This window comes from Lemur catta, chromosome 1, assembly GCF_020740605.2.
Source record: "Lemur catta isolate mLemCat1 chromosome 1, mLemCat1.pri, whole genome shotgun sequence".
Classification (NCBI taxonomy): domain Eukaryota; kingdom Metazoa; phylum Chordata; class Mammalia; order Primates; family Lemuridae; genus Lemur; species Lemur catta.
Window position 1 is genome coordinate 158438694 of NC_059128.1, and position 24835 is coordinate 158463528.

Sequence of the window (24835 nt, forward strand, 5' to 3'; positions counted from 1 at the left end):
CTATTTAATAAATGAGAAACCCAAAGCCTAGAGTGCTTCAGTGGCCTTCTCTGGCTAGTTAGTGACAAAGACAATGCATAAAACTGTTCTTTTGGCTCCTTGTCTGATATTCTTTCTGCTATGGTCCATTGGCATTCAATTCTTTATAGTAATATTAACCTTTATGTGATATTATTGCATAAATTATCTCACTTAGAAACTATGGTGGCTATGTGTTCTGAAATCTTAGATTGATGTGAGCGAGCCTTTACAGCCCCAGAAAATTGGGTGTAAAATGTTTGCATTATGTGGGCACATTTTCCTGAGGAGGATCCATCATTGCTTTAATCAAATTTTCAAAAAGGTCAATGGACAACCCAAAATTTTGAATGCTGGTCAGAGATTAGTTAAAATGTACAAAACTAAAAGAATCAAAGGCAGTTTTTTAAGACAAAGATAATCATTTGGCATAAAATAGCTGGATATTCCAGATGAAAGCTTTTCTTTCAGTTTTAAGAATCTACACCTTGAGCTTTACTCGATTGGGAGTAGCGGTCCACCGTTGAGGGGTGAGCAGCATGGGGAGTGACTAAAAGGGGTTCTGGGGCCTGCCTTTGGCTGCATATGCAAGTCTCCTGCCTTCCCAAACTGGACATCCACTTTAGGTTTCCACCACTTCCACAGGCTAAGAAGGTCCTTAGCAGTTCAAAGATCTTGCAGACCTGAGGTCCACATTCTTTTTGTAAAGAGCCAGCTAGTAAATATTTTAGGCTTTGGACACCATATGGCCTCCAGCCCAAGGTGCTCAGCTATACCAGTGTTGCCTGAAAGTTACCATAGACAATAAGCAAACAAATAGATATGGAGTGTCTTCCAATAAAAGGTTATTTACAAAAACAGGTGGCTGGCCAGATTTGGTCCGTAGGCTGTGGGGAGGGTGGGGTAAGGCCTTCCCTAGACAACAGTTTACTTCCTTAGAGGCAGAGAGTGTTTGTCAGGACTCTATAAATCCCCATGCTCTTCTTTTAGTAGAAGGGGAAAAATGCTCTGCTGAAGAACAGTGTGTCTTTGTCATTGAATATTAAAGTCAGGAGGGGCATCAGAGTGTATTTACCACAACACTTCATTTTACGGATATGAAAATTAAGGCCCAGAAAAGCAAATTTCTGAAAACAATATAACTTATTGATGAAAGAAGCCCCAGATATTGGGTTCCCATTTTTTGACTATCAAATATCTTTTGCAGGAAAAGCCAAAGAGAAAATAAAAATAAATAACTGTAGGCTCAATCTGTAGACTATGAGTTGTTAATAAACTTTCTAAACTTTGTTTTACTTTTCATTCAGATGTGTAAGGTTAGCAGCCATTAAATGATGAAAACCATAAGAGTTGCTAATGTTTTGTAAACTATCCCAAGAGGGACTGGAGTCTCTAAGCACTGGCAGAGCTCCAGATTTTGTCCCCAAAACAGGATGGGAAGTTAAAGAAGCCAGATCTCTTCTTTTGGGAAAGACATTCCCCTTAAAACTTTCAGCTGAAACTCCTAAATAATTTAAGGGGCCAATTATCTGTAGTGAAGACATTTTTGTGATACCTCCTGCTTCTTGTCACTTTTATTCACAGGTAAATGTTTTTTCTTCTCTCCTGACTATCTCATATACCACTCCACATGTGAGATTTGTTTTTTAGTCAGAGCCACTAAAGGAATTTCTTTTTTGTTAAAAAAGGATCCACATGAGTTCAAAACAACTAACTGGGTTAGAAGCAAAGTGATTGCTCTACCTAGTCATGTTGCAAAAAAGATATAAAAAGCTTCTACTGTGTTCCTTTTATATACCTACGAAAAGGACAGAAAACATGCAATAAAGCTTATAAATTCTGCATTGACCTTTATAAAGACATTTACTTCCCATGGAAAGTATTTGTGATTTTTAGAGCTATAACCTCTGGTAAACTGAGAATGAAGTTGCTTGTTATTCTGAAATGGTGCTATGCCTGCTTGGCTCAAGTGCCATTAGTTCTGTGTATATTTTCATATTGGTTAATACTGTTTGTTTGGGGGTTTTTTTGTTTGTTTGTTTTCTTATCCCTTGTTTTAACTTATCTGGCAACTTCAGAAGCAGAAACAAAAAAATAAATAGACCTAAAAACAACAAGTTAAAAAACACAAGCCAATAAATTTGACATTCTATAAATTTGTGAGAAAAATTTTGACTTCAATAATGGTGGAACTGCTTAAGAAAATCTGAGCATATGCCTAATTCACATATTGAGGAGAAAAGAGTCAAACATAAAAAAACCTAGTCTGCCAAGGTTTAAATAGCAACTCGTGCCTCTATCGCAATGATTTTCCTTGAGAAAACTCCCCATATGCTTGGTATGGAGTCCATCTGCAAATGTAATACCAAGATGCTCACCCTTCCCTTCCAGAAAAGCTGTGTTCTGACTGCACATCTTCTGTGCCCTAGAGAACTAATAAAGGAATGGCATTTTCTCTTCTTTCCTTTATAATAATATTTTTTTCATTTTAAAAGAAATGCAAGTGTAACTGTAGAAAAATTATAAACTTCAAAAAAAAATACAAATCACCCCAAATTTCATCACCCACTAACTCTGTATGTGAGTTTTACATAAATAAAATCATAACTTTTCCCCTTTGTATAACTTGATCAATCTTACCATTCTTCTTCAAAACCATATATTTTATAGCAGCATGATAAGAATTGGCGTTTAATGTATCTTTATGAATGACTTGTCTATTGAAAAAGCCATATGTGCATAAATTTTTAAAAATCAGAGTATTAAAGAGTTTTTGGTGAAATCTGAATCTCTGCCCTGAGACTTCTTCCTCAGAGGCCAGCATTGTTAGCAGTTTAATATATGTCCTCCCAAAATTAGTGTTTTCTTCCACAAGCGTAGGAGCTTGTGTGTGTGTGTGTGTGTTTGTGTGTACATGTGTGCATATATGGACAAAAAGAACCTCAGGATATATGCTGTACTCTACATCTTGATCTTTTTATTTAATATTTGCTGAAGATTTCATATAGATCTGTCTCAGACTATTAACAGCTTCAAAATGTTTCATTTTAAGATCTGACTATACCTAACCAATTTCCTGTTGAAGAGACTTTAGTCCTCCTACCAAATACTCTTGCCACACTCTGACAACATTGATAAGTTAAAAGAAGCCAAGAAGTCACAGTAAGATCACAGAATATTCATTAATTACACCCCCAAATCTGTTATAGTATGTGTGATAAATGCAATAAAAAGGCAACAACCTTACTGCATAATTCAAGCATTTCTCATATTTGTTTAATATTTAATTTCATTTCTTTCCTTGCTTTATTCTTTTTTCACATAAATATGCAAATTAAGAATTTTCTAAATATAGGCAAATGAAGCTCTTTTCTGACCACGCAAGTCAGTGATATCCACCTTTATTCTTCAGGGAGATTTATTTGCAGCAAAGCACTTAAAGGCATCTATTAAGCTTTTTGTTTTATTAATTTATATATTTAACAAATGAGCACATGGTCATAATATGAAGGTCAAATAGTGCTTTAAGATTTACAGCAGCAACAGCAAAACCAATTCTTCCCTAACTCTCCCTCCTCCCAAGTCCTGCTCCCTGGAATCTGCCACTTTCAGTTGTCCTATATATTTCTTCCAGGTTTTATCTTTTTCTTACTAGTAACAGGAATGTATTGCTCTTGGTTTCTTTATCATTTTAGGCTATATATCTTGAATTCCTAAATTGAAATGCCACATACACCCTCCCCCATCCCCCAAAGATAATTATACTGTGGATTTAATTAAATCAGTATTTTGTGTTTTCCTTATTATGCCTTTGAAGCTACTGTTCATGGTGGAACCAGTAATGGGCTATAATTACTTTCCTTTTGTTGTATAATTTCTTTTTGTTTTTTTAGGAGTTAAACATTGTTTTATTATTTTTTTTACTTGCTTTTGGGAATACTTTTCCCCAAACTTTCAATAGCTCATGGCCTCATCTAGCTGCTCCATTTATTTTTTATTCCTTCTTCCTGATGCCTTCTGCTCCAGTCCTAATCTAGATCAGCAGCTCCTGAGGCCTCCTGGGTAGCTGTTTGATCATAGCATCCCACTGGCCATCTTCTTGAAAATTTCTGAACTTCTAGTTCTAGCAGGTGTTGCATCCTACAATTCCTGTGTCCTACATTCCATAGTGTCCCTAGCATCAATATTGCCTCCTTTAGATGAAGCACCTCCTGCAGAGGAGAGGAAGAGTAGGGAGGAGTTTATTCTTTGGAAAATGTAGTGTCTCAAAAATTCTTTGATGCTAGCCTTACTTATATGATATGCTTCAGTGAGGGTCCTGTTTTCTTCTTGTTCATTTGTTTGATTCGGGCCTTATGTATCTGGACTCATGTCACATGTCCTTCTATGTAGATAATTTTCTTTTGGGTAATTTGCTATCCTAATTTATTTCTGGATCTTCTGGTAGGCAGATATCAAATGAAGTACATTGACTCTGTGAGTTTGCTTTTATTTCTCTCTCACTTTCCATCTCACTGTCTTGCTATTTCTAGTCTTTGGAAGATATCTTTAACTTTACCTTCTAATACTTCTATTGAATATTTGATCATCCCTATCATAATTTTAATTTCCTAGAGCACTTCTTAGCTTATTTCAATGGCATCATTTTTTGTTGTGTTTTAAATGGGTGCAATGTTAATTCCTGCTTCTCTGAGGTCATTAACTATTGTTCTTTAAAAAAAAAAAAAAAAAAAAAAAAAAAACTCCCTCTGCCCCTAACATTTTCTCTCCATTTAAGAATGAGGTATTAAAAATTCCATGGCAGAGCTTGTGGACTGGTGATCTTCATTGTAGTATGATTGGGTAGAAAGCTGGGTTTTCCTTGGCAGCTTCCAAAATATCAGTGTCTGAATGGCATTTCTCTGGGATCTTTCTGTTTCTCCTGAGAAGGAGGTTCTACTTTCCTGTAGGGCAGTGTGTGTGTGGTTATGGGTGAGTTAGATAAATAGTAATGACAGGATAAGGAGCATGAGCAGATGTAAGAGGATGTATTCCCCATCTAGTTTTCAGACTTTAACTAAATACTTCTCTTTTTATTTTAGCTTCTCATTTCTTACCCCTTCCCTTCTTTGTGCCTCATGTTCCCAAGTAGTAAGTCTCTGAAGTCCATTTCCTCTGTTTGAGAATGAGGAGAGGAGGTGGAGGAGGCATGCTCTCTGTTTGCACCTATACCTTCTGAGGTACCTCACACCTCCAATTCCTGAGCCTATGGAGGACCTTAGAGTTCAACACACTGACCTCTCATCAGTACCTCCTGGATACTTACTTTTAGCTTCAACTACTTCGCTTGATCAGGTATTTTTTTCCTCTATTCTCTTTTGATCTTCCAAAAATGAGTTGACATCACTTACATATTGTTGTTTGCACTCTTATTTCTGTGCTCTTTGTGGATTAATACTTTTTTTTATTCCTTGCTGTCATTTAAGTGTGGTTTTAGGCAAGAATGAAGATAAAATGCATGTGTCCAATTCAGTACATTTACTTACTAAGTTTAAATAAATATAAAATTTTCTTTTTCTTTTTTTGGTAGCATAATTCCTAAAATAACATCATGGACTACTTCACACGGGCTTAGGAAAATATATTTGGAGACTTAGCTTGGGAATTTGTTTCTGGTTTAAAAGATAAAGCTCATTTATACACAAGAATGTGTTGATTTCATTCATTAGCATATGTTCACAGACATGGCAAAGCACAATGCTAAAAAAATTACTTAGATGCAACTCGGTTTTATGAATTACCAAGCAGAAAAATATAAATGGCCTTATTATTCTGTCACCACTGACGCTGTACTCTTCCAGATCATGGTTTTTGCACAATGGGAGATATTTGAAAGTTGTTTTTCTCACTGATGGCTCAGCATAGATTGATTCGGTGATAACACACTAAGAGAAGAAGTGGTTTCAGGGTACTGGGAACGAAAACAAAATTTCTGATTAAAGCCTTTTGAATAATTCTTGCTGGAGGCGCTATATACCATTTGCTGTGAATTGTATATATTTAAAATCTGAAATATGCCAAAGCAGACAATGAAGATAAAAAACTGACTTTCCTAAGAAGTACTGTGCTCTCAAGTCTTCCTTGGTTATCTTGGACTAAGACTGTCAAAAACATTTCTAGTCAGGACATTTACTCCATGCCACGTTCAGGACACACTGCCCTGTCCTTTCCCGGTATAGCCAGTAGGGCAGCGCTCGGCATTCGAGCAGCTTGCAGAGTTCTTTGTGAGGAATCCTAGAAAGGAGAGTCAAAGAGTTTGAGTCCCAGGTCTACCACTTATGCTTGTGATGTTGAGCAGATTATGAGCCTCTAAGAACAGCACTTGGGATAGTCACATGCTCAACACTTCTTGCTTTTTTCCCTCCCCTTCTCACGTCCAGGTCAAGCTTGGTTCTTGCCAATGCAGCCTCTTTGGAAGTGAACTATTGAATTTATGTGAGTGGAGACTAAGCAGAGGGGAAAAGGCAATGGCCGCATTTAGTACCATTAGTCTCACAGGTCTATGTGTGCTTCAGCAGGTCGTCAACATGCTGAAACAAGTGTCATCTTTACCCTCAAATTTTCTAGTAAAGTGCCATAAAATATGGAGTAAGTACCTAATAGGTGTTTGTTGAATTGAATTTGTTATTATATTGCGATAACCCTGAACAGAAAGGGAGAGACGATGTAGCAAAGTGGTTAAAATATGGCATAATCTCACTTATATGTGGAATCTAAAATAGTCAAGTTCATAGAAGCAGTGAGTAGAACTGGTTGCCAGAAGCCGAGGGGCGGGGGAAGCAGGGATGTGGTGGTTCAAGGGTACAAAGTTTCAGTTACCCAAGTTTCTGAAGATCTAATGCACAACGCTAGGACTGTAGTTAGTAATACTGCATTGTGTACTTGAAATCTCAGAGGGCGATCGGTTGGGGAGAACATTCTTAAGTGTTCTCACCAAAGATAATGGATATGTTAATAACCTTAGTTGTGATTACTTCACAATGTATATGTATATCAAATTCTCAAGCTGTACACCTTAAATGTATACAATTTTCAATGGTCAATTATTCCGCAATAAAGTTGGAAGAAACATGGGGCTCAGGCATGACACAGAACAGGGTTCCCATTCTAGCTGTGCTCTTAATAGTTATGTGATTTGAGGGCAAGTTATTGAAGAGCTGCAATCCTCAGTTTCACAAGTCTAACCTCCTCAGTGGGTGCAGAAGACTGGGGGGTGAGGCTGCGTGGGGAGAGCCTGGCAGGGCTGGACTAGGGTGAGGTGCGTGAGTACTTGCCTTGGTCATAGCATTTAAAAGGTCACCAAAAACCTCAGTAATCAGGATAAATAATATTTGAATGCAATATTTTAAAAAATTAAGATTCAACAAAAGTCCAAAAGTCCATCAACAAAATATAAAGGTTTTAAATAAAAATCACAAGCAGTAATGGTGACATGCAGAACCACGTTTGAGCCTAAAGTGAGAGGAGAAATCAGTAAAACAGATCAGGCCCTTATGTAAAATTTTGATATATTCTTCATTATGGTTCTTTTTTGCATTAATTTTGATTTTTTAAAAATACATATTAAAATACTGTATATCTAAAACAGCATGTTGTATACCTTAAATATATAATTTTTGAGATAAATACATAAAATACCATTTATCTTGATTACTAAGATGTTTAGTGCCCTCTAAATTTTGTGCCTGGGCAGTGTCCTTCACTGTCCTACCTAGGCCATGCCCTGATTCTCTCTGTCTAAATATATGTAGGTGCACATTTACATAGTACTTAAAAGTAGACTATTTGACACTTCCTTAGAGCTTCCATTCACCTGAAATCTACATATTAAATAACCACATTTAAAGCACGTGGAAGAGAAATGTTATCAACCTTAGAAACTCCAGGTACCAACAAAGTGGTTAATGTAATTGTGCTCTAATATTTCAAATAACACCAAAAGACGGGTCTTTAGGTAAGTAAGTAAGTAGCCCATGCTGAGAGTTGGCTAGGAAGAGACATTTCTATTTTTACGAATCCCTACCCAATGCCTGATTATAGTTTTCTTTTAAACATATGGATTTTGAAGCCATAATAACATTCTCCTTCTTTATAGGCTGATTTTTAAAGTTTTATTCTTGGCAGAATTTTCTCCCAGTAACTCAGTCCTAATGCCCATAGTGCACTAAATGACAAACTTCTTCTGGGAGACTGATAAGCACGTGTGTGAGAGAACCCGACTGCCCGCTGAGTCTGGCAACGCTGATAACGCCGCACCAAGGTCTATGAGTTCTGATAGAAAAAGAGGAAAAGAAAAAAGAAATCTCTGCCACAACTTTCTTTCCGGAACGCTTGCTTACACTCTGTATTTTTAGTCCTGTCATAGGAAGTGGGTGTCGATCAAGATATTTTAGGAAAGGCTTAACTTTCCCTAGCTATATTATAAGCTTTTAATGTTTCCTTATTCAAATAAATGTCCCCACATTCATAAGGGAAAAGATCAGTTGGCTTTGCCCAGGGATGCTATTTTATTTTGTTTCATTTTGTATTTTATTTTATTTTTGCAAAGAGCATTTTTTAGCTGGTGCCTTTGTGCTTCTGTAATGGTGTTTCTCATGCATCCAGAGATGTCTGCTAAGGAACTGGACACTGTGGAATCAAGGATGGAGAAATTGCTGGTTCAGAATTGACTGAAACAGAATGCACTCTCTAAGGGCTCAGTGCCATTATATTAAACAGTGCTGTTAGAGTGTCCCTGGTATTTGCGGATGATTTTCTGAATTTATGCTCTAGGTGGATGATCTACAAAAAATTAGGCCTCAAACATTGTTTTTTTTCAAAAGGTAATGTGTAGTAACATGTAAATGTCTTCATAGGAGAAGGTGCTGTTTCCCTTCTCCTACTTGGAAGAGTTGCATGGAAGGTCTCTTCTCCCACTCTCTTTTTCCACTGTTCCAATGGAAATATTTGAGACTCTCTGGGAAAGCTTAATTTGTAATATAATTTAATGGAAGCTGTGACCAAACTAAACGTTTTGCCCATAGAACCTTGTCTGCTTCAGTGGCTTGTTCACTACCTATTTATGCCCTTCATTTTGCAGGTTGTTTCAGATGCCATGTATTTATAATGTGAAAATCACAATACATGAGGGTTCCTAATTGTAATTTATCAAAAAAATATTTTATTGGCCTCTTAGGGTGATCTTCAAATATTGGGCCAAAAGCCAGAGAGAGTAGTGATCAGTTACTAGTCATGAAGATTTAAAAAGAAGAGCAGGGTGAGGGTCAGAGCTATGAGTAGGAAATGCAGTTGAAGTGTGAATATTTTAGTTAAGTCGTTCTGAGTGCAATTATAACTGCATGATGAATTTTCAGATAGGTAAGCCTAATTGCCCAGGATGTGATATTAAATTAAGTTTCTGCTCTACCCTCACCCTTATCCTCTGATCAAACATATCATAACCTACATTTTCATTATTTCAATGTATTTTCTCACCCTTACCCAAAGAGTAATGGTAGAGAACTAACATACATAAAATTCCTCTTGTGTAAGTAATAGACTATATTTTCTAAAAGTGTTGCCTAATTTAATTCTCTGAACAATCCTAAGAAGAATAGAGTTGCACTAGTCATGTACATTATTATGCATAGTTTTATTTATAAGGAAACAAATTCAGAGAGGTTAAGTAACCCACTCAAAGTCGCAGAGATAGCAAATCTGGAGAGGTTTAAAAGTAAATAGAGGTTGAAAAAGAGACACAAATTAAATTGATGATCTATCTACAGTGTGACAATTACAATGATCAGAGTCTAGATAATGCTGAATTAGAAGCTCATTTGTCCTGAATCAAATGGTGACCTTGAATGAATTTCTTAATTCTCTCTTTGCCTCAATTTCCTCATTAAAAAAAAGAAGAAGAAGTATTTTAAATTATGAGACTTCTTAATTCCCTCCAGGTGACAGATCATTTTTCTCAGCTCCAAGCTTGGATATTTTTTGCTGATGCCTCATGAAGACAAGGGCTCACCTTGTGCCCTCCACTTGACAGGCACTGCAGAGTACCGGCCATCTTCTTCCTGGCCTGGGAGACTGAATAGGGACAGGCACATATGCACGGCTCCTACAGGAGTAGGTACTGACCCCCATGAAAAGCAGGACAGCAGCTTCTCTGAATGAATTATGCTAAACGTGCGTTAGAGGATGAAAGAGCTTCAGTCTTTGTTTCAAGTCCTGAAATGAGTCCCTTATCATCACAGAGAAGGAGCCAAGAGTGTAGGCAAATGTTACAGATGAGTCTTCCCTCTGGTGGAGAGGAGAGAAAGCCAAGAAAGTGAAGTGCTATTTTGTTGATAGAGGCTATTTTCATTAGTTTGAGGAGTGATGAAAGTTGCTAGCTGTTCCATCACCATTTAGCCCTTTGAGCTTTTCCTTCATTGCTAAAGCCATGGGTCAAATGCCATTGCTGGAGAGGTCAATTATGTGATTCATCCTAACCTGTGGTCCAGAAGTCTTACTTGTAAGAACTTTTTTTTTCTGTCAGTCTGGTGAAGGGATGAGCTTCCATTCTGCTTAGATATTTATAATCTTTAATATTATGAGTTTGGGAGTCATAGTAATAACAAGACGTTAAGTGTTTGTTTAAGGTGTCTGGCAAATGTCATCAAGATCAGCAAGGAATCCTTAGTCATTCTCTGGCCTGATTTTATATGAAGTAGTATTAGAGTCAAGATTCTTGAAACACTTGTCCCAAATGACCTGTAAAAAAGCCATTATTCAGAAACTCTTCCTATAAAGAATTATTTGTTTCCTCAAAATATTACATATGGTATGAACACTCAAAACCTTGATACTTCTTGCCACAGCCTTTGATACATTTAATATTTGCTGTACATGAATTACTTCCAAATGAAGTCTAGAGGGAGTTGAAATAATTTAGGAATTTGGGGTTTGTTTTATTTGTATTCTCCATTTTAAATGTAGAAGGCTACCAATCCTACATAGGCAATAGAGGTTTAGATTTCTACCTCTCATTTCTTCTGACAGTGTTTTCTCTGAAAATGTTCATTTATTTTATTTTATTTTTCTAATGTCCATTCTTTTCTTTCTCCTTTCTGTCTTTCAAAGAAAGAGATGGCTACCTTATTCCTAGATTTACATTTATGTTTTACCCTTTTTTTTTTCATTTTCTAAAAGTACAGCATGGCTAACCTTACCTGTCTCTTCTGGGTTTCCTCTTTTGTTTATAATCTCCCAGCTTCTCCATTCTAACCTGAGGGAATTCATTAAAATTATTGTCTCAAAATTTCTCAATTACAGTGGATCCAAAACTGATTTACTTCAAATACTGATGTCTTAAGTAATTGCTATGTCAGTTTTAGATATAACAACCAGTTGTTTTACTAGATGGATGTCACAGAAAGTCTTTGGTTTTTTTGTTGTTGCTGTTGTTAATATTTGAATATTGTTATTGATCACTTGATAGAGAAGACTCCAAAAAAGGTTTCCTCAGGTGAAGGTTGGAAAAAAAAAGATTTATCTGAGAACAGTGCAGTACCCCCTGCATGTTCTGTGGGTTATCTTACTAGAATGTTGTCAGGGCAACTAACGCACAAGTAGACTTAGTCCATTGAAAGATACTGTGTGTCTTCGTAGCAAACTTAGTTGTTCATATGTGAGCTACTATTGGTCCCTAAAATATCTTAAGTATTCTAGGAGAAGGAAAAAAGGAAATACTTAACAAACTCACTTTTAAAATTAAGAAAGGAAAAATATTCATATTTTCAGTAAATAATACCAATAAATGGTACAAATATATATTGTATCCATATAAGGAAGATATTGAGAAAAAAGAACATAAGGGCTGAGCAGTAGAAACAAAAGTAGGTGAGTAAGACGGAAATGTCAGAGGAAAACTCAGTAAACTGTGACATGAATCCCTTGGTGGAAGTTGCAATGATAGTGTGCCCTACATCTAGTATTCACTTTGGCCATGAGCACTCTATTAATCTATTACTTTCCTTTGAAATGTGTGAAACTTGTCTCATAGGATTGTTAAGAAGATTAAAGTAGATAATATAAGTAAAGTATTTAGAGCGGTGCCTGGCACATGGTAAGTGTTATGTAAGCGTTGTTATTATTACTATTGTTCTTGGTCCTCCAGAGTGCTTATTTCCCTTGTAGATGGTTGTGGGTGTCTCTGTGTGGGTGTGGGCTCTTCACCAATGCACTAGTCATGCCCTGAAACACAAATGGATGACCCCACCTATCTTTATTCTTCTCCGTGAGCAAGGCAGCTTTGTAGGACAATGCCTGGATATTACATTTGGAGCCAGAACTTTGAGTCTGTTTTTTAAAAACACAAATTTAATTTTTGGACTAAACCTAAGGAAAATATATAGTGAGGATAAAAAAATAGAATAAAAAGTTACTTGGAATAATTGAGTTAGTAGATCCCTACACTTTTCATCACAATATAGAATCTGCTAAATCTAAAGCCATACTCCAAAACTAATAAAAACACGTCTAGATATATGGGACTTTGCAGTTCTAAATGGGTATGTGCTTCAATTCTCCTTATTCTCTTGTCATAGACCTTAACTGTATCATACTAAATTAACTTACATATGTAAAGTGGGTGGCACCTAGAAGGTGCTCAGTAAATGTTAATTCTCCATCCTGTTCTTTTTCTTGAAGATAGAAATTAAGTCAGAAAAATAATTTTATTTTTAATGTTCAGAAATAGCTATTGTATAAATTCAATGTGCTGGACTCACTAATTATGATAGATATTTGAATTGCATTTTTATTACATTTACAATATAAACTAAATATTATACTTTAGGCCATATAATTTACAGAAAGGCAAAAATCAGCCCTCTTTAATGTTTTTGTCTTCACATTTTTAGAAAGCAAGAAAAAGGTATATATATTATTTCTCCACATTTAGACATGTTTCAGGATGCAAATCTTTGAACCATTTGGGGTTTATGATCACTGAGTTAGAAATCAATTTGATTTGAATAATCTGCTGGATCTTGTTTCATAGAGTATATTGCATTTAGAAGGTTTCTATCCTGAAATGCCCAATGATACTCAATGGCACTGATGTTCCTGGCTTTATCTTTGGAGCTGAGAAGGTGATATTTTCAGGTGGTTAATCCCTAGGCAGTTTTCCGTGTCTCAGCCATGACTGTGGTCGATTTTTTCCTCCTTCAGCCTAAAAGCAGCATACCTTTGTTCAAGTTAGCCACCAAATCACCACTTCCTGCTTGAAAGAATATTTGCCTTTCCAACCTGGTTCTCCATGGGGAAAAATTTAGTTCTGCCTACTGGGCTAGGTTTGTTGTCTTTAGAAAAGCAGGGATATTAATAGGAGCTGGTCTTCACATAGTAATGTTCCAGACTATGTGCCAGACGGTGATTTTGTTTCATTAAAATACTCTATTCAACACAATATTTTTCCTTGAGTTTTCTGGCTGTTTATAAAACACTTAGCCATAAGTGGCTTATTGATTTTGGTAAAACTGACTCACAACATGACCATTTGGAGAATTTAGATTAGTATTTTTTAAATTATTTTTAATTGAATTATAAAATAAACACAATCCTTTTTTGTGTTATGAGAAATCAGAGATGATATAAAGACATGTGATCTGATGTTTCTGCCTCATTGAAAACAGGTATACATACATATTTTTCAATTGTAGACTTTATTTTTCACGAGCCATGGCCTGAATCGGAATTGTTTCTCTGCATCTTTCAAGAGCCGTCAGTGAGACTTTGCCTGATTGAGTATGGAGTGCTTCGATGTTTAGATTACCCCTGTGAGATGAATAGGAAATGGAAGGCTTGCTTTGTTTCTGAACTCAACCATTGCCACCTTTTGCTCAGGCTCTTTGTATCTCTGTGGGTAGGAAAAAAATGAAGTAGTTGGGAGGAGTTTTGAAGAGAGATGGCTAGGTGTGTGGAGGAAGGAAAAAGTGTGTTTATGGTGAGAAATGTTTTCTTTAAATGCCAATAAATAAATAGAAATGCTTCCAGTGGGAGGCACATCTCAGGAGCTGTAAACAAGAGCCCGAGAAAATTGAGCATCACCATTCCTTCATGAGAGTCATTGAATGGCTTTCTTGTTAACTGAGGAGCTTTTAAATTTTTGCATTGAGTGTGTAAGTTTGTAAGTTGATAAATCTTCTAAGGGTATTATATTAGTTTGCTTTTGCTGTTTAACAAACCATCCCAGAATTCATTGACTTAAACATCACCTACTTGTCATCTTCATTATTGGAGACATGCTGCATATCCCCTGGGGTTCATTTGATCTAGGTTTGGCTTAGCTAGATGGGTTTGGTTCAGCTGAGCAACTCTAATTTTCATGGCAGGTTTTAGGGCAGCTGGGATGTCTCTGTCCCACATGTCTCTCATTCTCCCTGGACCAGCAGGCTCCTCAGGGTAGGTTTTTCTCATAGTGATCCCAGAGCCATAAAAAAAAAAAAAACAGGCTAAAATATGGCATACTTCATTTCATTAAGCTGGTCACAAAGCCAAGTACAAAATAAAACAGTATGGAGATTTCTCAATGAGCTAAAAGTAGATCTACCAGTAGATTCAATCCAGCAATCCCACTACTGTGTATCTAACCAAAGGAAAGGAAGTCATTATATGAAAAAGAAACCTGCAATCATATGTTTATCTCATCACAAATCACAACTGCAAGGATATGGAATCAATCTAAGTGCCCATCAACCAAGGAGTGGATAAAGAAAACGTGACATGTATACACCATGGAATACTACTAAGCCGTAAAAAGGATGAAATAATGTCTTTTGCAGTAACTTGGAAGGAACTGGAGGACATTACACTAAGTGAAGTAACACAGGGATGGAAAACCAAATACTGCATGTTCTCACTTATAGGTGGGAGCTAAGCTAGGGGTATGCAGAGGCACACAGAGTGGCAAAATGTCCACTGGAGACTCAGAAAGGAGGATGGTGAGAGAGGAGTGAGGGGAAGAAAAACACTTATCGGGTGCAGTGCACACTATTTGGGCAACGGGTACACTAAAACCCAGACATCACCACTATATAATTCATCCATGTAACCAAAAGCCATCTGTGCCCCTAAATCTATTGAAATAATTTTAAAAATAAGCAGAAACTATTTTTCAGGGGTAAAAAGATACAGTTTCTGAGTTCCTCTAGTATACAAGGAGATCCGACCAAATTCCTGTCTCATAGCAGATATTTAAAAAAGTTGCTTGATAAATGTTACCAAAAAAGGGAAAATAAGGCAGGGGTTAAAATCTAATATGTCCATTAGAAGAAGGAACTACAAAGCCACATGGCAAAGGACATGGATGTGAGAAAGGGTGGAAAATTGGGGTCAATGATGTAATCTCCAATGGAAAGACCTGTGTGAGCAATTTCACAAATGTCATAATAAATCTGTGTGAATTTCATATAATGTTTCTAATATCTGTAGACTTCTGTGGTGCTTGGATAACCCATGAAAATGATGCTTTTTCCATCTTCTCTCACCATCCTGCCCCATCCTCGGTAAATAGAGAGGGCATTGAGGGATGATGTTGAATAGAGGAAAGGCTCTTATGCAATATTTAGAAAATATTTATTTTTAAAAGAAAGTAAATCCAGGTAGATATGATGAAAGTGAGTTCCTGACAATGATCAAAAAAGGGTATGATTCAGAGTGGATTTATCAAAACGCAAATATTTTAAACAAAACAGAATTTTGCAATTGCATCAGAAGCTATTCCCTCAAAGCCTACTGGGGACATTTTCTAGTTTACATAATGTAATTAAATTCAAGCCTGATGAATTCAAATTTATCCCAAAGACATTATTGGCAACATGATCCCATGTGAGTAAAAGGCTGAGGAAGTAGCATGTTTGGGGGCCAAGAGAGAATTAGAAAATCATATCTAAAGCTCACAGCAATTGTTTGAAAGGATTTCTCTACAGCACTGTTCAGCAGTGATGGAAAGGGAATTGGGAACTTTCTAGAACTAGACTCCACTCTAAAACCCAACTTCATCCTTGGACAGAAAGAAAAAACCTCAGTTTCTGCCCAGAAGGATAGCAAATATGCCTTTCTCATGGGATTCTAATAGCTGTAAGTAATAATTTTTTTTTGCTTTGTATAATTATGATTTGTAAATATCACTTCTATATCTTTTTAGTTTGGCTTTATTTTCCTTTTTATGGTAATTGCTGATATTCCATTTAGAAATCATATTTCCAGAAACTCAAATAAAATTTATTATTTCAGTAACCTCTAAATTACATCAAATTCCTTAAGTAAGGTAAACACTAACCACAATAGAAACATGAGCAGGAGATATTTTAGAGAAACTTACACACTCAAAAAATTTCTATAAAAAGCATTATCTTAATAAAAGAAAAATAAATGGAAATAACAATGAAATGCCAGTTCTTGTTCATCAAATGGTATACACACACACACACACACACACACACACACATATAGTCCTTTTTTAAAAGAATATTCAATGCTGGTGATGGTGGAATAAAAATGGGCACTCACACACAGTGCTGATGGGATGTGATTGTAAATTGGCACAGTCTTTTGGAAAGCAATCGAACAGTATGTACCAAAACTCTTGCAGCAATTTTACCCTTTAACCCACTAATTACATTTCAAGGCTTTATTTAAGGAAGCCATGAGTAATGAGCACAAAAACTAATGGAAGAGGATGTCCATTGCCATTCTATTCATAATAAAAATTTGGAAACCATATAAGCATCCAAATAAAAGAATATTTAAACAAATATGATACACTTATAACAGAGGATATTATTCAACAATTACGATTATATTTTGCAGAATTTTAATGACACCAGGAATATGTTAATAGTATAGTATTAAACAAAATTTCAGAATATAAATGTATACTATAAAATATTTAAATATGTAAATAATATATGGTATATTGAACTATATAGCTGACTAGCTGAAAGGAAATACTATACTGGTATTGGCGTATGCAATTATGCATACTTATTTTCTTCTTTATATATTTTTTAATTTTTCAAATTAGTAATGTCAATTTTATAATTAGTGAAAAGTGCTATTTGTAAAAAAGAGCTCTGGAAAGAAATGCATACTATGGCTTAGATAATCCAAAAACATACTCCAGAATAGCACACTCTTAAATCAATAAGGAAATGATTAATTATTTTGTCATTGAAAACTTCATATTTCAGTATAAAAATTTAATTTTGGGGATACAAAAACAGCAACATCTATAGAGGGGGAAATAATTTGCAAATAACCAAAATCATTATGATAAAATCATGGAAGAATTAAATTTGGATATTAGATACAATATAAGGTCCTAATTGCAGAAGGAGATAGCCAGAGGGAATTTAACTTGAGATAGGTTCAAGCAAGTTCATTGAGAGTTTAGACTAATTTGGGGATAATAGAGGCATAAAAGCAGTATTTTCCAAGCCATCCTTTATCCACCCCTCCTTTTTGTTAGCTAGCAGAAGCTATTCTTCTGTTACCCTAACTTTCAGATGACCTTGGGAAGTAGCAGGTGATGCAGGTGCCAAGAATGAAAACTCTAGACTTATTTAGGAAACAGATGCCAATTCTTCCAGCAAACACTTTACAACCCTGCATTAAAGAGTTAATAAAAAAGAAATCACAAATGACACAGAAGCAAGAGATATTCAAAATCCATCCCTCATCCAGAGAAATGTACTTGACTTTCCTTGAGTACTTTACACTTTTGACTATTTCCTGCTTCTTGAATCACCCCTTTTGTGATGGAGCTGGCTTGCCCCCTCTTGCAAAAGTCAATAATGCTCATCTCTTCTTAAGCTATGTTGGTTGTATTTATACCATCAAATTGGTGTTTTGGTAGGAGTATTTAAACCGTGGAGATTGACAAATGCTACAAGTCAGGGCTTTGCTTCTCTGGAAAGCCAGTTGTTAAACATTTACCAGCATACTACTCCCATCTCCATGTTTTCAAGGTATCACAAACATCTTATCCAAATTTGTTAACTTTCCTCTTAAATTGGACATAGTCAAAGTTCTCAATGACAGACACTAAACTGGGAAAGCCAAAATTCTGTGATTCTTAATCAGATCTACTCCTTCATCAACCCCACCTCCGCCAATCACCCTCTATCCAGTTAGTCAACAAAATGTCTTAAACATTTCTCGAATCCATCCTCTGTATCTCTTCACCTACCATAATAGCATTCCTGGGGATTTTTAGTTCTTTTTGACTAATCTCCTGGCTTTGTGATTCCATAGAACAGGGACTCAACTCCCTATTTCCCCTTTTCTATTTCCATCAGAGTGTTCTGCTGGCCTCCCTTTTTAAAGTGTTGCTTCCATTTGATCCCTGCTTTTAACAGAGACACCCACTTCAAAGAGACGACTAGAGAAGCCTCAAGTTATCATGCATGAAAGCACAAAATGGTGAATTTCTGTTTCTTTCTTTTTCCAATTTTACTTTTATTGTGTTAAAATACACATAACATAAAATTTACCATCTTAACCAACTTTAAGTGTGTAATTCAGTGGTATTAAATTTTTCATAGTGTTGTGAAACCATCATGACCATCCATCACCTTAACTCTTTTCATCCTGTAAAACTGAAATTCTATACCCATTAAATTACTCCCTATTTTTCCCTCCCGTAGCCCCTAGCGACCACCGTTCTGCTTTCTGTCTCTGTGATTTTGACTACTCAATGTACCTCATATAAATGGAATTATACAGTATTTGTCTTTCAGTGATTAGCTTATTTCATTTAGCATAATATTCTCAAACTTCATCCATGTTATCAGAATTTCGTTCTTTTTTAATGGTGAGTAATATTCCATTGTATGTATTAAATATATACTACATTTTGCTTATACAGTCATCTGTCCATGGACATGTGAGCTGCTTCCATGTTTTAGCTATTGTGAATAATACTGCTATGAATGTCGGTGTTCAAATATTTCTTTGAGACTCTGTTTTCAATTCTTTTGGGTATATACCTGGAAGTAGAATTGTTGGACCATATGGTAATTCTATTTTTTATTTCTTGTGGAGTTGCCATACTGTTTTCCACAACGGCTGTGCCATTTTACATTCCCATCAACAATGCACAAGAATTCCAGTTTCTCCACATACTTGCCTATGATTGTTATTTTCTGATTTTTGCACCCTAATGCATGTGAGGTGATTTCTCATTGTAGTTATTATGTGCATTTCCCTAATGATTATTGATGTTTAGCATCTTTTCATGTGCTTATTAGCCATTTGTATATATTTTTTGGAGAAATGTTTATTGAAATTCTTTGCCCATTTTTAAATCAAGATGTCTGTTTGCGTTTTTGTTGACTCTTAGGAATTCTCTATATAGTCTGGTATTAATCCATTATCAAATACATGATTTGTAACTATTTTCTTCCATTCTGTGGATTGCCTTTTTATTCTGTTGGTAGGATCTTTTGATGCACAGTTTTAACAAATTTTTGTGAAGTCCTATTTGGCTAGGTTTTCTTTTTTTTTTTCTATGCCTTCCTTGTGATATCCAAGAAATCATTGCCAAATCCAATGTCATGAAGCTTTTGTCCTATGTTTCTTCTAGAAGTTCTACAGTTTTATAGGTCTTACACTTAGCTCTTTGATCCATTTTGAGTTTATTTTTGTGTATGGTGTTAGGTAAGAGTTCAACTACATTCTTTTCAATTGAATATTCAGTTTTCCAGTAACAACTGTTAAAGAGACTATCTTTTCCCCATTGAATTGTCTTAACACTCTTGTCAAAAATAATTTGACCATATTTTTGAAGGTTTATTTCTGAGCTCTCTACTTGATTCCATTGCTTTGTATGGCTTTATGCCAATACCACACTATTTTGAATACTGTAGCTTTGTAGTAAGTTTTGAAATCAGGAAGTGTGAGTCATCCATCTTTGTTCCTTCTTTATCAAGATTGTTGTTGCCGTTGGGGTCACCTAAGATTCCATAAGAATTTTAGAATGGGTTTTCCGTTTGTGCAAAAATACCATCAGGATTTTGATAGAAGTTACATTGAATCTATAGATCACTGTGGGTAGTATTGACATCTTAACAATATTAAAATTTCCAGTCTGTGAACATGAGATATGTTTTCATTTATTTAAGTCTTCCTTAATATCTTTCAACAATATTTTGTAGTTTCATTGTACAAGTCTTTCATCTCCTTGGTTAAGTCAATTTCTAAATATTTTATTATTTTGATGCAATTGTAAATGAAATTGTTTTGTAATTTCCTTTTCAGATTGTTCATTGTTAGCAACTGATTTTTGTATGTTCACTCTGTATCCTGCTACCTTGCTGAATTCATTTATTAGTTCTCACAGTATTTTGATGAACTCTTTCGGGTTTTCTACATATGTGATCATATCATCTGTGAACAGGGGTCATTTTATTTTTTCCTTTCCAATCTGGATGCATTTTCTTTCTTTCCTTTTTTTTGTCTAATTTCTCTGATTAGAACTTTCAGTGGAGTCTGGTACCTGCAACTTTTTCAGTCTGAGGGTACATGCTGCTGGTGGCTCGGTGGAAGCCCCCTTCCCACAGCTCCACTAGCAGTGCCCCAGTGGGGACTCTTTGAGGGGCTCCAATCCCACATTTCCCCTTGGCTCTGCCCTAGTAGAGTCTGTCTGTGTGAGCTAGGCCCCTGCATCAGGTGTCTGCCTGGGCATCCAGGCTTTCCCATACATTGTTTGAAATCTAGGTGGAAGCTGCCAAGCCTCCATCACTCTTGCATTCTGCATGCCTGCAGGCTTAACACCATGTGGAACCCACCAAGGCTTATAGCTTGCATCCTCTGAAGCAGCAGTCTGAGCTGTACCTAGAGCCCCTTGAGCTGTGGCTATCGCTAGAGCAGCCAGGATGTGGAAAGCAGCCAGGTTGTAGGCATCAGCATTCCAAAGTGGTGCAGGGCAGTGGTGCCCTGGGCCTGGTCACCAAAATCACTCAGTCCTCCTAGGCTTCTGGGCCTGTGATTGGAGGGGCTGCCTCAAATATTTCTTTAAAGCCTTTGGGGATATTCCCCCCTTGTCTTAATTAATACCTGACTCCCTTTTAGTCATGCTAATCTCTATAGCAAATGGTTGTACCACAGCCCACTTGAACTTCTATCCTGAAAATCCTCTTTCCTTCTCTACCACGTGGACAGGCTGCAAATTTTCCTAATTTTTACACTCTGCTTCCCTTTTAATTATAAGTTCCAAATTTAAGTCATTCCTTTGCTCCCACATCTGGTTGTAGGTTTTAGAAGAAGCCATGTTACCCCATGAATGCTTTTCTGCTTAGAAATTTCTTCCACCAGATACTCTAAATCATCACTTTTGAGTTCAGTCTTCCACAAAGTCCTAGGACATTGACACAGTGTAGCCAAGTTCTTTCCTAAGATGTAACAGGGGTGAACTTTGCTCCAGTTCCCAATAAATTTCTCATCTCCATCTGAGACCTTACCAACCTGGCCTTCACTGTCAGTATTTCTATCAGCATTTTGGTCACAACCATTTAGCCAGTCTCTAAGAAGTTCCAGACTTTCCCTCATCTTCTTGTCTTCCTCTGAGTCCCCCAAACTCTTGCAACTTCTACCCATTACCCAGTTCCAAAGCCACTTCCACATCTTCAGGTATGTTTATATCACTCATTGGTACCAATTTTCTGTGTTAGTCCATTTTGTATTAGTATAAAGGAAATATCTGAAGTTGGGTAATTTATAAAGAGAAGAGGTTTATTTGGCTGTGATTCTGTAGGCTGTACAAGGAACATGGTGCCAACATCTGCTTCTGGTGAGGGTTTCAGGGAATTTCCTTTCAATCATGGCAGAGGGTGAAGGGTAGCAGGTGTGTCACATGGTGAGAGAAAGTACAAGAGAGGGAGGAGATGGTGCCAGGCTCTTTTAAACAATCAGCTTTCCCATGAACTAACACAGTGAAAACTCATTCATTATTACAGGGAGGGCACCAAGACATTCATGAAGGATCTGCTCCCCCTGACCCAACAACCTCTCACCAGGCCCCCCTCCAATACTGGGAATTGAATTTCAACATGAGATTTGGAGGGGCCAAACATCCAAACCATACCAGATATGTTGGTCTGCTTGATGGTGTCTCATACATCTCTTAGGCTCTGTTCACTTTTCCTCAGTCTTTTTTCTTTCTGTTCTTCAGATTCAGTAATTTCCATTGTACTATCTTCAAGTTTACTGATTATTTCTTCTATCTGCTCAAATCTGCTTTTGAATCCCTCTAGTGAATTTTTTTTCAGGTATTGTACTTTTAACCTCCAAAATATTTTTGGGAGTGTTTCTTTTTAGGTAGGTTTTCTATCTCTTTATTGATATTTCCCTTTTATTTATACATTGTTTTCTTGATTTTTCTTTTCTTCAACTCTTTGAGTATCTTTAGGGAAATCATTTAAAAGTCATTGTCTAGTAGAGCTGCCATCAATGGTTTTTCTAAGAACAGTTTCTGTTTACTTATGTTTTTTTTTTTAATGTGCTATCTGTTCCTGTTTCTTTGTATACCTTATAATGTTTTTGTTAAAGAGTGGACATTTGAATTTAATAATTTAGTAACTCTAGAAATATGATTCTCTCTCTTCCCCAGTGTTTTCTGGGTTTTTTAAAAAAAATTGTTTATCATTTTTGGTTTTTTGATTATTGTAGGCTGTGTTTGTGCCACAGATCAACTAGAAGTACCAGCTTACAGTTTTCTCAGGTTTTTTTTTTTCCAGGCTTGCACTTTTCCTTGGTCATGCACAGTCCCTTTCTAATTTCCCTATTTATGGAGTTGTTTTTAAGTGTCCTAGTCTTTAATGTCTGGATCCCAAAAGGGGAAAAACAGAAAAATCAAGGGAGGGAGAAATAAAGGGTGCTGATCCTTTAAATTTTCTGGAACTCAATTCAACTAGGGATAGAGAATTTACAATTCACTTCAACTGGAAAGGTACAACAAAAATGACCACCCACCTCTTTCCACCTCTGTGATCAGAAACAGCAATCAGTGTTTAGAGTACAGATTCCCAATACTTGAATGGCAAGGTGCTCTTTGTCCACCCTGGTTCCTGAAGCTGTGTGCAAATTACTCCAGGAGCAGATGCACAGCTGCCTGTAATGGGGCTAGGAGTGGGGGATGGGTAGTTACTACTCTGCTAAGAACTAAAAATTGCTCAAATTTAATTGCACTTCACTGCCCATGCCTTCCCCTGGAAGTTTCAAGCCTTCGATAGACTCCAGAGTTTCAAAATAGTTACATCAGACATATTCTGACAGTGCAATTACTGTCTGGGTAGGAAGATAGATTCCTGGTGCTTCCTACTCTGATACATCCCAGAATCATCAGTACAAAATTTCTTTCTTATGTTAATATTGTTATTTTAAATATATAGAAATTAATATTATGCCATTGAGGTATGGTTAATGATAATGATGATAGCTATTTATTAAGCACTTCTATGAGCCAACTGTTCAAAACTATAAATAAAGTAGGGATTATTATCCCTATTTTACAGATGAGGAGTTGGAATCTCAAAAGGTCAAATAAGTTTCATGGAGTCACACAGCTGCTGAGTGGCAAAGCTTGGATTGAATCCTGGGTCAGTATTACTTCAAACCCATCCTCTTTCTATTACACCATTCTACCTTGTCAGCAGGTCCAAGGAACTCATAATTCCTACTGTTGTATTAATCTTGGTTCAAGCCTGTTAATTAGACATTTAAGATTCATTTGATTTTTTTCTCTGACCACATTTTATAGCCAACCTTCAACTCTGCATTTACCCAGTTTTATGCTGAACAGTAAAATCATGTTTGGAAAGCAGTTTCATAGGATCTTTCTGGTTAAATAATAATAAATAATTGCCCCAAACTTGACAATATTTGTATGATACTGTTCAGATAAGTAGAATGCTAAATTTTAATGACATAGACATTAACAACCTAAGATAAGAGTTTTGCTGAGGACCTCCCAATGGCTTAGATAAAATCTTAAACTCTTGATTTGTACATTATGTGCCTCAAGAATAAGCAACTATCTGATAAATACTTTTGTTTTTTAGATTAAATGATATTAGGAAAAGGAGAAAATGTTAAACAGGGAACAGGGACATACCAGTCATTGGAAAAAGAGCTTTTCTATCTTAAGACAATTTGGTTTTTTTTTTTTGTATAAACAAAGTAAAACAACAAAACAAATTCTCATGGCAAAATTCTATTCTAAAATATTCAGTTGCCATCTTTTCCAGAAATCCATCAGAGAATATATACAAATACTCATTCATATGGCCAATGGTGACTGTTTCTTCTCATGTATTCATTCATTCATTCATTCATTCATACACATAAACACTCATTGATTCATTCATCTAGGAAACATCTGTTGAGAGCTCATTATGTGCCAGATGCTATTGCAGGTTCCAGGAGCATGTATATGAATAAGATAAATATAGAGACAAAAAAAAAATAACCTGTGTCCTCAGGAAATGCATAGTCCAGTGAAGGAAAAGAACAAACAAAGAAATATGTATTATACACTGTGATCAATGCTTCAAGAGAATTGTGTTTAGGTTGAAATTGATGGAGAAATATGCAAGCCCTTATCTGTTCCTTGGGAAAAAAGGTTGTTAAAGAAGTAATTCATTAGATTTTCATTCTTATGGTAAACTTGCCTGGCATGAGCAAACCTGTTAATTGAGCCTTCATTCTGGCTCTTGAAATAAAGAGAAAGAGGAAGTAGTGATAAAAAAATATAGTA